At 35.0% G+C, this 18,560-nt stretch overlaps 1 long non-coding RNA gene across 2 annotated transcripts in view; it reads left to right on the forward strand.

Moving 5' to 3' along the window:
• Positions 1-18,560, forward strand: part of LOC110452719 — a 52,873-nt gene that overhangs the window by 20,913 nt on the left and 13,400 nt on the right. Inside the window, exons 1-2 of one of the 2 annotated variants that reach the window (XR_002463217.1) lie at positions 1,252-1,409; positions 17,337-17,528. This is a non-coding gene — a long non-coding RNA (uncharacterized LOC110452719). Of the gene's footprint in view, positions 1-1,251; positions 1,410-17,336; positions 17,529-18,560 lie in introns of those variants that run through there. The other variant, XR_002463216.1, reaches the window with a different exon arrangement.

Raw genomic sequence — 18,560 nt, forward strand, 5'->3', positions numbered from 1 at the left:
AAACAAGGAGTCATTTGACCAAAGGGCAAGGTCACTGGGTCAAAGGTCCAGGTCAATTTTTGTATCTTTCACAAGCAAAGTTGGTCCGAATTTAAAAAGGAGTCAACTGACGTAAGGTCAAGGTCATTTTATGTTATTATGTGGCAAAATTGTTCAGAACTTAACACAGAGTCAACTGTCAAGGTCCAGGTTACGGGGTCCAAAGGGTCAAGGTCAAGTTTTGTATTTTTCACTGATGAACATTTTGTCATGATATTATGAAGCAAACAAAGTTGGTTGGAATTAAAGAATAAGTCAACTGACCAAAGATCAGGGTCACTGGGTTAATGGTCAAGGTCATTTGGGTCCAAAGGTCAAAGACAAAGTGGATCTCTGACTTTGACCCTGGCTCTTGATGGAGGAGCTGGAGGTATATAAGGTGAAATAAAACAAATCAAAGCTAACAAATGAGTATTGCACCGGTATTTACATTTCTGTTAGCCCAGCAAATATGGAGGTGGAAGGAAACAAGACTCACATCATAGTACATGTAAAATGTATATTTTGCTTCCTTGCGATTCTTTTTGAAGTCCAAATGTCAATAGTCAAGCTCAGCTATAAGGGTAGATTGCTTCTTGATGATTATGGGGGATACATTGCCACAAGACGGATCCCTTACTGACCTGTCAGTGTTCTAGTTTCTATGTTCATAATTTGAAATACTCCAAAAAATCTTCTTCTTTTTTTGTATTGCATCTATCTCTTATTGTCTAATTGATTGATAATTGGTTTTTGTTCTTTCAATTTTTTTTTTTTTATTGTTAATGAGTGCCTTAATATCTTTCCTCATGGTATAGATTATATATTATATTGATATATAAAAAATGATCTCTCAATAATAATTCTGAAGAATCGCCTTGATGAGATGAAAATGCTAAAGACGTGTTAATAAGATATGTTCTTTTTATATTATTCCTCGTCCGTAAGGATAAATTTACTGCTGTTGTAATATATTTATATACATGTATGTTAAGGTTTGAAAATCTGTACAGTGATCAGAACGCAGGCTGATACCAAATCAGAGTTTTAATCAATAGAAACTCCCTACATGCTACGGAGAGAGGCCAGTAAGTTTTCATTGATAGTAAAAGCTTGTATTGATTTGCCGAAGAAAATATCAGTCTATGTTAATTAGGCTCCGTACCGCCGCAGCCAGCACTCACAGAGCTTGGCTCTGGGCTACGGCTAGTCTAACTCCAGCATCCGTAGCATCATCACATCAGCCTTCCACTACGCTGCAGCTTATAGCTCTATGCACTAGCAGCAGACTGAGTCTTACTCTGGATTATACATGGAGAGTTACTGTGTGAGGAATGTTCGAGGAAATGCAAACTAAACCTGTTGATGCCACTGCTACTCGAAGAGGTTAGGTAGGAAGTCATTTAGATACTTTCTCCAAGTGAAATGATCTATTTTTGGTTTGGCTGGGTTTGTCTAGTAGTGTCGACATCAATGTGTTTCATTGACCAGATGGTGTTAATTTATGATGAAGTTGTCATGTATATGTCTGGTCATCCGTTTGCGTATGTTTACATATAAGTATGAGCTGTCATCCATTTATGTAATGTTTACATATTGGGCTCATTTTGCAGGTACATATGTACAAAGTTGTATATATAGATGTGTGTATATATATATTGTGTAGCTGTGCTGTTTTTGTATATGTTTACATATGGGGCTCATGATTTACATATATATATATATACATATATATTCTATGTAAATATTTCGTATTTTTGTGTCATTTGTAAAAGATTACATATGGAACTCATAATTTACATGTACACGTATATATACACTACATAGATAGTTATGTGAGTATGTCATTTACTAATACTTATAAATGGGGCAAAAAAATACACAACAGAATAATTATGTATGTTGTACATGTACCAACCATATCTATATACTAAGATGTGACCATCAATTTACTTACTGTATATAGTACAGTATAGTCATGATCAACATTTATCACATAATGTACTGTGTTATCCAGTGGGACATACCCGTGTCATATTTGTTTGCGTATTATTACCCATGTAATATGACCTATCAGCCCTGTGATTGTTGTAAGCTTCAATTGATTCAATTGTGACGTCATGCCTAGGACAAGTACATAACGTCATAGACTGACGTACTGGAGTCAAAATGGCGGCATTTTACTTTTCAAGGTTGCATGAAAATTGTCGATTTACACAATAAATGCCACAAACCTTGAGTATAGGATAAAAAGGATCTTACGCTCGTTTTCATTTCATATGAAATTGATGAAACTCGTCACAAAATTTTCATTTTAGCTCGCCAGAGGCTCATTAATTGAAATTATCTTAGACTCGTTTCATAAATCTCATATGAAATAATCATGAAAACTCATGTAAGATCCTATATATATGTACTGTACATGTGTAAGTCTTAAGTCATCAAACTATTAAATAGATGTTGGACTCCATATTAAATAGATGTTGGACTCCATATTAAAAGATGTTGGACCCCAGATTAAATAGATGTTGGACCCCATATCAAAAAGATGTTGGACCCCATATTAAATAGATGTTGGACCCCATATCAAAAAGATGTTGGACCCCATATCAAAAAGATGTTGGACCCCATATTAAATAGATGTTGGACCCCATATCAAAAAGATGTTGGACCCCATATTAAATAGATGTTGGACCCCATATCAAAAAGATGTTGGACCCCATATTAATAGATGTTGGGCTCCATATTAACAGATGTTGGACCCCATATTAAATAGATGTTGGACCCCATATTAAATAGATGTTGGACTCCATATTAATAGATGTTGGACCCCATATTAAATAGATGTTGGACCCCATATCAAATAGATGTTGGACCCCATATTAATAGATGTTGGACCCCATATTAATAGATGTTAGACACCATATTAATAGATGTTGGACCCCATATTAAATAGATGTTGAACTCCATATTAATAGATGTTGGACTGAATATGAATAGATGTTGGACTCCATATTAATAGATGTTGGACTCTATATTAATAGATGCTGGACTCCATATTAATAGATGTTGGACCCCATATTAAATAGATGTTGGACCCCATATTAATAGATGTTAGACCCCATATTAATAGATGTTGGACTCAACATTAATAGATGTTGGACTCAACATTAATTGAGGACTCCATATTAATAAATGATGGACTCCATATTAATAGATGTTGGACTCAAAATTAATAGATGTTGGACTCAAAATTATTAATAGATATTGGACTCCATATTAATAGATGTTTGACTCAATATTAATAGATGTTGGACCCCATATTAATAGATGTTGGACCCCATATTAAATGAATGTTGTATTCCATATTAATAGATGTTTGACTCTATATTAATAGATGTTGGACCCCATATTAATAGATGTTTGACTCTATATTAAATAAATGTTGGACCCCATATTAATAGATGTTGAACTCCATATTAATAGATGTTGGACTCCATATTAATAGATGTTGGACTCTATATTAATAGATGTTGGACTCCATATTAATAGATGTCAGACTCTATATTAATAGATGTTGGACTCCATATTAATAGATGTTAAACCCCATATTAATAGATGTTGGACACCATTTTAAAAGATGTTGGACCCCATATTAATAGATGTTGGACTCTATATTAATAGATGATGGACTCAATATTAATAGATGTTGGACTCCATATTAATAGATGTTTGACTCAACATTAATAGATGTTGGACTCCATATTAATAGATGTTGGACTCCATATTAATAGATGTTTAACTCAACATTAATAGATGTTGGACTCTATATTAATAGATGCTGGACTCCATATTAATAGATGTTGGACTCCATATTAATAGATGTTGGACCCCATATTAATAGATGTTTGACTCAACATTAATAGATGTTGGACTCAATATTAATAGATGTTGGACTCCATAATATACAAATGTACTTATACGTCTCCTAGAACATTATCTGTTATACATATCCTTATGGATGAGATTGTACTTTACTCATTTGTTTAGTAGCTGTTGTTGTCTGCTTGAAGTGATAATGAAGTGTTAAAATTGTCATGGAAAACAAACAAGTCACTTTTCATGAATTCACAATTTAAAAAAGAAAATGTGTTCCAACTATTGTTTGCGTTGTACTGAGCTTAGATATGGAAAATGGAAGTTGGCCTGTTGTTTCCCACTGCATGATCGTATTAGGGAACCAATATATGGCCCCCTGCAAAATCAAGAATTATCTATGTTTTCTGCTTGATTATTATAAAGGACACATAAAAACAAAATTGATCTGCAGCATCAGTTGGAATATTATGGCTGTGGCAAGGAAGGAAATAGGGCTACCGGACCCCTACTTATGACATTTATGTAATGCCCCTCCTTTAAAAAAACATTGTTTACACAACTGCTCCCAAGTCCTGCACTGATTTAATGATACTTGGTTTATAGACCCCTTACATAGAGAGGATGTGAATAAAGTATATAGATTTGAGTTACTTCCCCTTATTAAGGAGTTTTGCCCCTTTGTTTTAAAAAGGTTGTTTGCGCTTGTACTCCCTCCAATGAACGCCACTGATTTAGTGATATTTACAATTGGTGCTCAGAGCCCTTACCTTACATAAAGGAAATGTCATTAAAGTATTGAATTAGCATTTCTCCAAATCCTCTTATATGTAGATTAATTGCCCTTTTACAGTTTTGACTGTTTCACCCCTACAGCTGAAATTGGGCATAAAGCCAGAAACAGTCAAAAATGACTAATTATGATTTATATAGACTATTGGGTAATAATTCTAACTGTCGATATATTAAACAACCTGGTTTCATAAGTCTGTTAGCCTGAGAACAGTTTGTTAAATTCTAATTCCAGAGTTGACATCATCATTTAAAGTGTAAGCTAACTTTTCTATGAATTTACCAACTTTATCTGTTCAGTTAGAGAGTGGTTTTCTGGGATGTTAACATACTCTTGGTTTATTTAATGAGGAACACAGATTGAGCGGGAGAGAATCGGTGCAGGTGTACTCCGTGGCTCGTGTGTTTATGAACCAATCCTCAAGGTGTTAAAATTAAAGACAAAACACAATTAGAAGAACGAAAATAGTACAGTATTTTGGTAAAGAAGTATGTATAAATGAAGTATTGAAGTTTTCAGATTATTAAAAGGAAAGGCCATGTGAGCTTATGACATAATATGCTGTCCAGAGTGTCCATCCCTCCATCTGTTATCCGTATGACAAATTCCTTTAAATCACTACAAGTCAAGAATAGCATATTGGATTTTGATTGAATTTTGTTTAGTGCATTATTGGGCTGCAAAGGGTTTGCTCCCCTCTTCCCTTCTCTCGCGACAGAGGAATAGGGCCCAATAAGGGAAATGGGGTTAATCTTAGAACCTTTGACCCTTCCCTCTTTAGTATTGAATAAAAAGATTTAACAAAAAACTTAACTTGAACTGAAGCATCCTTGTGCCAAAATGACTCAATGCTGTATTGAGTGTGAGTGTGAGTGTGACTCTTTAGCAGAGTGTATGCCCCCTTCCCTAACCCCTGGGGGCAGAGGAGTGGTTCCAAATGGGTAAAATAGAGTTAAATTTTATCAAACCCTTGCTTACAATTGGCAGAAATTTCAGATATTTTCATTATTGGTATACTTATTTTGCATGCTTGTGCAAAAATATATCTGGTATCCAACGGAAACCATTAGATATCCTCTATTAAATTCGCAGCATGATTGCAGAATATACTTGCATGTCCTACTTTTTCTTACAAATCAGTAATTTGTCGCAAACTTTAAGATGACAGATATATAGCCTACTAATGGGGGAAATTAATTACCCATAAAGGCATCTTTTATGCAATATTCAAAAATAATTTTGGTCGTCTGATAAAATGGATCCTGAATTCATTTCCATTTTAGAAATAGAAAACTTATAACAATTTATTTTGTTATGTTGTTATTTTTTTAATTTTAGCTCTTTATAATAAGAGGCCTAGTAAAAATGAAAATTCAAACCCCTGTTTCATAAATTTGATTTGAAATGGAAATGAACTATGTAAAATCCTGTATGTATATGATTAGGCATATGCCTTTTGTTTTCAGTAACCAGCATGTTTAAAATGATAAATGAGTTTTCCTAAATGGAGTCTGTTAATGGTTTTATGTGCCTCCCTGATACCTAATATCCATCATGGTATTGAAAACTGGGTTAGAATGAGTCTATTTAGATACAAAAAATAATTGTATTTGGCATGAAGTGGGAGATATTCAAATTACATAGAAGATAACATGCAGTTTTAACTGTAGTACCCATACTATTGTAGCACATAAAGGGAGATTACTGGTGCATTTATCAGCTTATTTCTCTCCTAATTCATATCTAAATATAATTTCATTTTATCCGCCATCTGTTTAAATACATATTACATTCAATTGGATAACTGCTGTTTGGAAGCTCAATTCAGTTTTGTTTGTGTATGAATCTTTAAAGACCTCAACAAAAGACCATAATTGTGTATCACTTATAGCTACAAATATAATTAGGTCTTAGTATTAGTGCTGTACAATTTTGTGTCCAATTTAAATTCCAAGAATGAAGTTTTCACTTCTTGATAATCAAAAACTGTTTTATTAATTCCATTTAATATCAAAACTATATAATAGAATTACAATGTGTGTTATATTTATAACACGGGTACAAATTAAGCTGTAGCCATTCTGCTAAGATTTTGGATATTTGAATTCCTGATTTTAGTTTTTTATATGTTTGTAATGTGCAATGGTGTCTTAAGTGGTTTAAGTACAGTTGAACCCAAAGAGAATTGGAACATGTGTTTTAGATGTCTCAATGCTGCAGAGTTTGGAGTTATACAGCTGTAAGGCTTCGACACAGAAGTTGCTGCAACTATACAGGGTGTATAGACACATGTATAATACCTGTATTAGAGGGGAATAAGTGGGACCAATACTTCAGCTGTTGAAATGATGAATGACTTTTCTGTTCCCATTCATTATTGGTGTTATGCTTGCATAGATATGACACCGTGTTCATAGAAACAGTGTTCTGTTTGTTACTTTTAAGATTAAAGACCTTTTAAACTACTTGCAGCAAGTGTTTATATGGGGTTGGAAATTTCTTCACAACTTTTTCAGAATACTTGAATCTTCATGAAAAGAAATGAGAATTTAGAATAGTCACAAATTCATAACCCCTGGTAAAACAGGAGGTATTACATATTTGTCGTGTCTGTCTGTCTTTCTGTCTGTTTCATTTCTTGTCACTCTTTACAAAAGTGTTGATGTTTATTATACCCCTGATAAAGGTAGGGAGTGTTATATTTTTGTCTGTCTGTCTGTCTGTCACACTCCTTGTCAACAAAAGTGTAGATGTTTATTATACCCCCTGATAAAGACAGAAGGTATTATATTTTTGTCATGTCTGGTCTGTCTGTCTCTCACTCCTTGTCAACAAAAGTGTAGATGTTTATTATACCCCCTGATAAAGACAGAAGGTATCATATTTTTGTCATGTCTGTCTGTCTGTCGGTCACGCTCCTTGTCAACAAAAGTGTAGATGTTTATTATATACCCCCTGATAAAGACAGAAGGTATTATAGTTGTCATGTCTGTCTGTCTGTCTGTCTGTCTGTCTCACACTCCTTGTCAACAAAAGTGTAGAAGTTTATCATACCCCCTGATAAAGACAGAAGTATTATAGTTTTTATCATATCTTTCTTTGACTCTATCTTTCACATTCCTTTTCATCACTAGTGCCTACATGTGTTCCATGATAGATTTTGTTGAAACTTCACAGAAAGATGTTTGCCTTTGACAAACATTGGGTAGGTTCATAAATGGGCACAACTGGTCAAAGGTTAGGGTTCAATGTTACTAAATATAGAATATTTTTTGTTATCACTGTAGTGGTGTATATTCTTTGTGAGAATTGATTGAAAAGTCACAGGTATTTTTGTCAGGGATAAGTTGAAATTCTTCATGGGTGCCTTAATTTGGTCTGAGGTAAGAGTAATTGTTAGCATATGTAAACTTTCACTTTCATATTTTCGTAAATCCAACTTTGTATGATTTCTGTGTATGTGTATCAATATATTACCTTTACAAATCCATGATATATATTATTATAATCTTCATAATCATTTTGATATATAGAATCAGCTGTTCATATCTACATAATCAAATGTTGTTTATTTCTTTCATTGTTTAAAGGGTAACAACATAGGCTGATTGAGAGTTATGTGATCAAAATTACTGGATATTTTCAGGACAAGTAATTACATAGACTTGATTTTATGAATATAATGCTTGCAATAATATTTTTTTAATTCAAAATTATGAATTATTATATGTTGCACTATTTGTATGCTCCCCGAAAATTTCGGGGGAGCATATAGTTGCCGCTTTGTCCAGCCGTCCGTCCGTCCCTTTCGTGTCCGGATCTTAACTTTACCCACATTTAAGCTAGGATCGTGAAACTTATTGTGTACATCACTCATACTAAGAAAATGTGCACTGTACCAAATTCAGGACCCACAACCCAATAATTACAGAGTTATTGCCCTTTCCTTAAATGTTGTGTCCGGAGCATAATGTTGCCTGCAGTTAAGCTAGGATCATGAATCATTGTGTGAACATCAGTCACGCTAAGGTGATGTGCATTGTACCGTATTCAGGGTCTGCAGACCCTTAATAATAGAGTTATTGCCCTTTGCTAAAATATCTTGTCCGGAGCATAACTTTGTCTGCATTTAAACTAGGATCATGAATATATGTGTGTTTATCAGTCACCCTAAGGTGATGTACAGTGTACTGAATTCGAGGCCTGCTACCCATTATTTATGGAGTTTTTGCCATTTGCCTAAAATTTACGATACCAAAATATTCATAGACACGCATAACTATCAGTGCTTATAGCTGGCATTTAGTAGAATACATTAATTATCTGTAAAACATGCCTTCATATTTCATAACTGAAGCATATGCTTTTTCTTACCTCCCCATTTCAACATATTTTTACCAATATGTGTCATAAATCTAACCAAATGCAAAATTCACAAAAAGGAAAAGCCTCCAATAAAGTTGTTTTTGGGGAGCATACATCAGTTCCACTGATACTCTTGATTTTAACAATTATTGATAATTTCAGCTGGAAGGGAGGCAACTCCTAACACAAATCACAGGTATAAAAATAATCACTGTCCCTTGCAGGCAAAACACTAAAGAGTTCTTCTGTTGTTTCTCACACAGTGAGTTACTGATCCATAATATTTCCTGTTTGGTACATGTATATAAACTTCCCCGCATTCGGGCCAGGGCACTTCTGTTGACCAGGTAGGTAACTTAAGAGCAACATGAGTTTACTGAGGTCTGGTGTTCGAATCCTGTTCTAGCCCATTGTATTTTTACACTCAGAACACTGTTGTTGGTTCATTTTGTTTATTTAATCGTTGTTATTATCCCCTTGCAACAAAAGTTTTGACATGGTATGACAATGCCTTGAACAATTTTGCATTTTGGGTTTCTACATTGAAGGTCAAGCTCACTGTTACTATTTTTAGAAAAACTTTGTCATTGCTCTACCAACTTCATTCCTCAAAGGAATTTCATGAATCTTAATACAAGTGTTTGGTATGGCAAATCGGCAATGCCTTGAACAAGTTTGCGTTTCAGGTAACTGCGTTAAAAGGTCAAGTTCACTGTTACTATTTTTAGAAAAAACTTTGTCATCGCTCTATCGATTTCATTCCTGGTTACTGCTTTAAAGGTCAAGGTCACCTTTACTATTTTTAGAAAAAAATTGTCATCGCTTTATTGACTTCAATGGAATCAAAATTTAATATTCATGTAAGAATGCATTCGCAAGAGCAGATACTGATACATCATTAAATTTTCTCTTCATTTCCTCATACATATGTCACACAATGTGTGAATGCAAGGGTGGGTGTATCACTTGTGATGCCTTGTTTCTCATCAAGTTCCACAAGGTAAGATTTTCTTTTCAGAAATGATTTATCAAAGCTTTATATATCTTCATGTCAGAAAATAGTTTCCATTACATAATAGTTGTTGCCAATGGTGTGAGGATGCTTAATACAGTTTTGGGCAGTGTTGTAAGGATCCTTGATACAGTTATTTTTTGGGAAGTGGTGTGAGGATCCTTAATACAGTTTTTGGCAATGGTGTGATGATCCTCAATACTGTTTTAGGCAGTGCTGTGAGGATCCTTAATAGAGGAGGGCATTATTTACAGGAACTACAGCAAAGTGTTCAACAGTGAAGCCTGTTGTACACATTAGCTACTTCTGACCTTAGGAAATCCAGTAGATTTGAACTTTGACCTTTGACCCATATGTATAATACATCAATAGAAACAGACATTACCAAGAGGCAATAGGAAAGATTTATATTTGTTAAAAGCATGAAAGCTTGTACAAGACTGTTTCTGGCAAATACAAAATAAACATTCTAACTAACTACGGTAAATATCCCATGATACTGATAACCTTTAAATAAATGAATTCATGATTTTTTTTCGAAAGAGAAAAATACAATCAAGATTTAATGATGAATGCAACAGATATTTTCCCCTATATAAATATAGATTTTATAAGTTTTAAGCATTTAAATGTATAGTTTGTTAGTTGTTTCTATTTTTTAAATGGGATTATCTCTTTGGGAAAAGAAACGAAACAAAATATATTAAAGTATTTACCGTAACCTAAAAACAGTGTATAGCTGGTTTGAGTATGACCATCGAAAACCGAAAATTTATTGTTACAAGTACTTAAACAGCTTTTATTTATTATGGTAGAAAATCAACACGTGTGCTTTCTGCCTCCGTAGATAAGATCTTTTGGTAGTTAATGAACTAAAATAGAGACTTGGTAAAAATAAACATTATCTGTTTGGTTGTTAGATTGGATAGGGACAAAGCAACTGAATATACATACCTTTTTGTAAATATAACTTACAACTTGTGCATGTATTATTATGGAGTCGTTAGTTTTTTTTATGTTTGGGGGGTGGGGGTGGAGAAGGAATGGTATTTTCTATTAGGGAGGTAGTGCCAGATAAAATTATCTTAATGTCGGGACTTAGCTATATTCTTGAAGGTAAATAAACAGAATGGTTGTCGAATATGTCTAATCAGTGTTAGCCTCTATATTATCAGTGTACTATCTGTATATTATCTGTATATTATCTGTATATTACCAACACTGGTGTCAGAAAGTCTAAACAGTATAACTTCGTGTCAGTATATTATCAGTGTATATTACCAAGTCTGTTGTCAGAAAGTCTTAACAGTGTAACTAGTGTCAGTATATTATCTGTATATTACCAAGTCTGTTGTCAGAAAGTCTAAACAGTGTAACTAGTGTCAGTATATTGTCAGTGTATATTACCAAGTCTGGTGTCAGAAAGTCTAAACAGTGTAACTAGTGTCAGTATATAATTAGTATATAACTTTGTTACTAGAAAACTTTATTTGATATTACACTTGGATTGAATCAGGGACCGTAGCTTCCATGTCTGCCTCTCTACTGATTGATTAAAGGGAATTCCTTCCAGCACAAAGCTAGAAGATGACCATAATCTTATGTTAACTGACTTGAAGCTAACATTTTACTAACAACACTATGGACTGACAAAATTGTCATATTTTCTGAGGTCAGTCAACATTCAATGTGATGTTTGCAACATTCAGGAAACAACATGACAACTAACTGCCAACAATATGACAACAACACGACAACTTATTGACAACTAACTGACATCTTACTGATAACTGACAACTAACTGTGACAACATGACAACTAACTGCCAATAATATGACAACTAACTGCCAACAACATGACATCTTACTGACAATTAAACTGACATCTTACTGACCAATGACAACTAACTGTGACAACCTGACAATGACTGTGACAACCTGACAACTAACTGTGACAACATGACAACTAACTGTGACAACCTGACAACTAACTGCCAACACTATGACAACAAAATGACATCAACTTAACAACTAATCGACAACTAACTGACAACTAATTGACAGTTTACTGTGATAACATGACAACTAACTGTGACAACATGACAACAACCTGACATTTAACTCAGACAACAACCTGCCAACTTAATCTGACAACTAAACTGACAACTTACACTGACAACTAAACTGACAACTAACTGACAACAATAATAACATCAGTTGCTGTCATAAGGAAGGATTTATTTACAAGGCTGCACTATGAAGACCTTAACTACTGGACACAATTTATATGTTACTGTTGAAAACCATGTCTGCCATAATCTTGCTCCATCCTGTTATTTCTTATACTATAGATCTAGAACTGCCATTATTGAATACAGCCCTGGTGCAGATACATAGACTTCGTGTTTCCGATCTTGGCTCGGAATTGTGCATGCTCGCGTGTGGCTTGGGGATTGTTTACAATCTCCTCAGTATCCTCGTAATCACATTTCTTTGTATGGTGCTTTGACATTTACAGTAAACCTATAAACCCTATAGGACAACATTAGACTCATCCATGTGGCTAAGATTGATTGCCGATGGGATTTTTCCAATATTAATTACTGAGGGGTCGAAGGATGCATGATAACGCAAATGACATTTCATAGCATGTAGTCGTGATAAAAGGCTTGTTTCCACTCTGTAATGTTTGTACAAAAATGAGGATTATCTGTAAAGAAACTAATTATCCTGCGAAACGCATCACGAAATATTTATAATGGAGGGAAAAATTATTATCCTGTTACAGTTAGATGCCCTTCCTTAGATATAAAATATAATCCTGGCCTGGTGGAGTTTTTGTTGTTTTCATTTCTTGGGAGAAACAAAATGGTTGAAAATAAAGTATTTGATTAACTTTTTGAGGTACAAACATAGCTTTCCTTTTGTAAGATGCCATAATGATTCTGAAAACATTTTTTGCCTTGAAATGTAGGTGTTTTGGTACAAGTTTTGTCGTAGAAATTCATTCTGTTTCAAAAAAAGATGTGTAAGGTATCAAGTTTAATTTTGGCTATCCCCCTAAAAAACGGTGAACATTTTCTAACAGTTAGCTGATGATACCACACTGTTTTGTGTTCAATTTCTTTCACCTTCATGTCATAAACAAACAAAAAGTCTTTATTTAATTTTGAATTTGATTATTATTTGACTGACAGAAATGTTTCTTCGGTTATGCAGTATAAAAAATCACTGAGCAATAAACACGTAAATTTCTCAATGAAGCAGTTTATGCAAAAATCAGGGTACATTTTTTTTCCAGTATATGAAAAATACCGTAGAACCTCAAATAAAAATCTTTGTCTTTCCTGAAATAAATCCTTCATTCATCACACGCTGCATTTTTGTCCTTTGAGATGTAATGTAATTAGCCTGAATTCAGCATCATCCTTATTTTAGTCCTTTGAGATGTAATGTAATTAGCCTGAATTCAGCATCATCCGTATTTTAGTCCTTTGAGATGTAATGTAATTAGCCTGAATTCAGCATCATCCGTATTTTAGTCCTTTGAGATGTAATGTAATTAGCCTGAATTCAGCATCATCCATATTTTAGTCCTTTGAGATGGTAGGTAATTAGCCTGAATTCAGCATCATCCGTATTTTTGTCCTTTGAGATGTAATGTAATTAGCCTGAATTCAGCATCATCCATATTTTTGTCCTTTGAGATGAAATGTAATTAGCCTGAATTCAGCATCATCCATATTTTAGTCCTTTGAGATGTAATGTAATTAGCCTGAATTCAGCATTATCCGTATTTTTGTACTTTGAGATGTAATGTAATTAGCCTGCATTCAGCATCATCCGTATTTTAGCCCTTTGAGATGTAATGTAATTAGCCGGAATTCAGCATTATCCGTATTTTTGTCCTTCGAGATGTAATGTAATTAGCCTGAATTCAGCATCATCCGTATTTTAGACTGGAAAATTGTGATCCAGTATCTCTAAAATAATCTGTCAATCTTTCGGAATACATGTCAATTTTCAGAAAAAATGTGTACCTGTAATGTTTGCAGATAATAAACATAGGTCCATGCAATATCTGTTAGCGTGCCACTCAAGGCTCACAACTCTACTGATGGAAGGTTAATGAACTTTACTGCTGTCGGGATTAAATCATTCACCCCTGAGACACATTTGAACTCTTCCAATTCAAAGGTTGGAATACTTAATTATGAAATTTCAGGGGTAAATGAGTTAAATGAGCAGGATTTATCTTTTTTTAACATTCAAAATCACTTGTATATTGTGTGTGACATTAATTATGTCCCCAAAACGAGGTGTGGAGACATATTGTGTTTATTCGGTCGTTTCTTCTTCTTCTTCTTCTTCTTCTTAAGTCCCCCAGATGAAAGAGATCAGTTGAAAAGATTTAATATTAACTCATGGCATGTGATTGATCAGTCGAAATAATTTGTGACTTACATATAATCCGTCAGCAATTTTCTTATTAACGCATAGAAAACTTGAACATCAAGTGTTAATGACATCATTGATTCCAACTGCATAATCTTGACTGCATGGTCAGGAAATCACTTATTAGCTGGGTTTAAACATTTAACAAACAATAACCTAGCTGACCGGAAAGGTCAATGTTGTATACTGCCTCACTTTCAATGTTTAACTGATGTCCAACTATTTGACTAAATGAGATGGGGGGGGGGGGGGGGGAAATCTTCCCCGGACAGCTACTGTAGTTGCATCCTGTTTAATTTTCATGTAGTTTGTTAATGTAAGATCACAAACACAGACGCTAAGGCCCTGAGTGATGTTATAGCCTGATCAGATTTGAAGACAAATGCAAAAAAGAGAGATATTTTAGACGACAAATTTTTGCATTTGACCTAATGGTGCATTACTGCACAGTTGGTCTGCTATCTCGCCTGCCTGCTGCTGCATGTGACTGTGACCAACAGCCGTTGTCAGATTAATTTTGCAGATTTATACAGTATCTTAGCCATTTCATCTACTCATTCCTCCTGCACTCACTTATTTGATAATTACATGCATTATTCCTGTAAACCGAAAGAGGCGACTAAGTGTGGACCCCCCGGCTGTGACTGTTAAATCCACTGCAGCATTGAGAGGCGACTAATGTGGGCAGTCCGTAGGAAATTGAGATTTTTCACATTTACCGGGCCAGATTCCGACGTGTACATGTTCCACGTTTTTGAAATCTTGTCCCTTCTCTCTGGTGCTTATCTCTCGTTGACTCACTTTATGTGATAGTGCATCTTGCGCAAGAATAGGTCCTCTACATATATTTAGTAGTTAACAAGTTTTCTAGAGGGATTCTCCTCCGATTTTGGTTATCATTTGGCGGGTCGTCGTTGTGTTTCATTGGGCGAGTCGTCTTAGTGCACTTTCGCCATAGAGCAGAGACAGCGAGCGTTCTGATATTTAGACTATCGGCGTTCCTTGTCCGCGATGCTCTCAGCTTAATTGCTGCCTTGGCTGTCTTTAGACGAGGGGACTATTGGTTTTATATAATAGCTATATTTTCAATTATAGTATATCAGTTCTATCTTCTTGTAATATGATGTATATGTACATGTAACTGTTCTGTTTCACTGTGTCTTGATAAAGGAGCGGATCGCTCCGAAAATTTGACAACCTAAACTTGTCCACACTGTTGGAATTACTTCTTTGCCCCATATATTATATACTGTAATAGATACATCTCTACAACCTTAGCTTGGTGTATATATATTATATACTGTAATAGATACATCTCTACAACCTTAGCTTGGTGTATATATATTATATACTGTAATAGATACATCTCTACAACCTTGGCTTTAATCATTTATGCAGTCCCGATCAGGGACCATGAAAGAAAGTAATCATTGTAACAAAATAAATTCTTTTAATAATACGTATTGATTATATGTAGGCTAAATGTAGTGGGAGAATATAGCAGAACTGTAGGAAGCAAGACTGTCTGTCTAGAGTTCGGCATCTCAATATCCAGGGGTTACACTCACTTTCACTCTCTACACCCCTGGAATATGTCATAGCAAAATTGAAGGCTCGATGTGCGCCACCTTGTTGATGAGACAAGACTACTAGTTCGATCTTTTGATGTACATCAAAAGAATCTCGCGGTCATGTAACCGTAAAAATTGACAGGCTTTGAAGTCGGACGTCTCAATCTCCTTTGTAATCTTCAAAGGACAGGTATCGGCCTAGAGATTGGTCAGTTTTTTTTAGCATAACCTGTGGATATCGAGGATAAGAGTTCGGAGATTCCTGGTTCAAATCGTGGTCTTGTGGTTGTATTTCTCCTTCCCTGTAACATTTGGCACCCAGCTGAATATACCAACAGAAGATGTTTAGGGTTTCTGGGGGAAAACATTTTGTTGAAGGAGGGAGTAATGTATAGCTGAAATGTGGGCAGGGGGCAAGGGCAGTCACAAGCGACCTGACAAATGAGATTCAGGTTAAGCTCAATAAGAGCGTCCTTCTATTAGAGTTTGGTGGTTTCGGGTTCGAATCACAGTCTGGCACCTTTGTGTTTATCCCTCAACTGTATTATAAGCTAGGGTGACTACAAGTGATCATATCATTTATGCACTTGGCAAAGGGGATACCTGAATCTAGGTTTTAAGTATCAATTTGTTTTGGGGTGGGGGCAAGACTTAGAAAAAGAATGGAGGAGAGAGAGAGAGGGATGGGGGGGATGTAGCAGAATCTGATTGTTCAATGGAAATCATGTTTGATCAGTCTACACTGTGAAGTCAAATGATTCTATAATATTTAAATCCTGACTACACACTGAGCTGATTCAAAAATGATTTGGAATTGCATGCATATAGCCAGCACTACCAAATTATTAATCTTGTACATTTACAAAATATTGAATTATCAGTAGCATTATTTTAGAAAAAGGATTCACAATGATAATGTTTTCTGATATTTGAACATGAAAAACTAATCTTAGAATCGTAGATGTTTCTTAAAAATGTAATTTTAGAAAATGCTTGGTAATGATTTCCTTATAGGTAATCAGGCTTTGAGCAATGGGAGCTAGAATTTCAAAAGTCTTCACGCATTCAGATTCTCTCATGCTATATTTTATAATTTAACAGTTGAATGCATATCACGAACATTTCAAAACTTTCGAGTGCAAGACCTGGGTCAATTTTCAAGGTTAGGCATCTGACATTTGCATGCACACTGTCACAAATGTACTGAAATAGATTATTGATTATTTTTTCTCATTTGTATTTTACAGGTAGACTAACTGAAAAGGAGCTAGCTGTCGGATCCGGACATTGTGAATTCCAGCCAAGAGAAGATAAATTGGCTATTGCAGAAAAGCTTGGTGGTTTGTTAAGAGGATCAACGGTTTAGGACTGATTTCATCATGGAAGACTTTTTCCGCTGGACGTGTTCTAACTGGGAATTTACCTTATTATAACCTAAGGTGAGTCCTCCAGGCACTGTATTTAGTCTGTCACCGGTTTATACCCTACAACACATTATTAAGCTACAATATTGGGACATCTATATCAGTACGCATAGGTTTTAGTACTGTCACTGTATTTGTCTTGCAAAATTTTGATGTGATGTGATGTTCAAGAATTGTATCTAGAAATTTCACTTTATTGAGGCTTGATCCCAGCTGAGCTAAAACCAAAAATTTTGTACAAATTTTAATGATATATTTTGTATGATAAAAAAAGAACTTTAAGATTTTGTTTATTATTTCACTCAGCTGTACATGTATATCAGCGAATAAACTCAACTTTTATTTGACGTTTAAATGTCAAATTTGGAATGTCACCATTTTGACATAATGTCTATAATTACTGGCATAATAAATGAACTATTGAATGTAGAATTTTGAGTGAATCGCAATACATGGTCAGATTGACCTAGCTTATATGACAACCTAGCTGTAAGCTTTGGCTGCAGTGGCTGAGTGGGTATTGGTCTGACTGTCTACAACCACTAGCACCCCACCACTGGGTCGTGGTTTCGAGGCCTACATGGGGAAGTCGCCAGTTACTGGACCTCACCACTGGGTCCTTGGTTCGAGGCCTACATTTGGAAGTTGCTGGGTACTGGCCACAGGTCGGTGATTTTTCTCTGAGCACAATCAGACCACACCTGTAAGACAGAAATATTAGCTAGAGTCACTCGTCTAATCTGAACCTTTAGAACTTTTAAGAAACAGTACATATATTCAACAACCATGTTCTGAGCTTAAAAAATGGAAAGGGTCTAGACCAGGATTCAAGTCCTGGACCTTAAGCCATTATATACTGTATATATAGCTGTAATCAACTGAGCTACATCAGTCAGTGGTGAGTACCCTGAGATTGTCACACAACTGAGCTACATCAGCCAGTGGTAAGTACCCTGAGATTGTCACACAACTGAGCTACATCAGCCAGTGGTAAGTACCCTGAGATTGTCACACAACTGAGCTACATCAGCCAGTGGTAAGTACCCT

Source organism: Mizuhopecten yessoensis, unplaced genomic scaffold (genome assembly GCF_002113885.1).
Source record: "Mizuhopecten yessoensis strain PY_sf001 unplaced genomic scaffold, ASM211388v2 scaffold6847, whole genome shotgun sequence".
In the NCBI taxonomy this organism is placed as follows: Eukaryota; Metazoa; Mollusca; class Bivalvia; order Pectinida; family Pectinidae; genus Mizuhopecten; species Mizuhopecten yessoensis.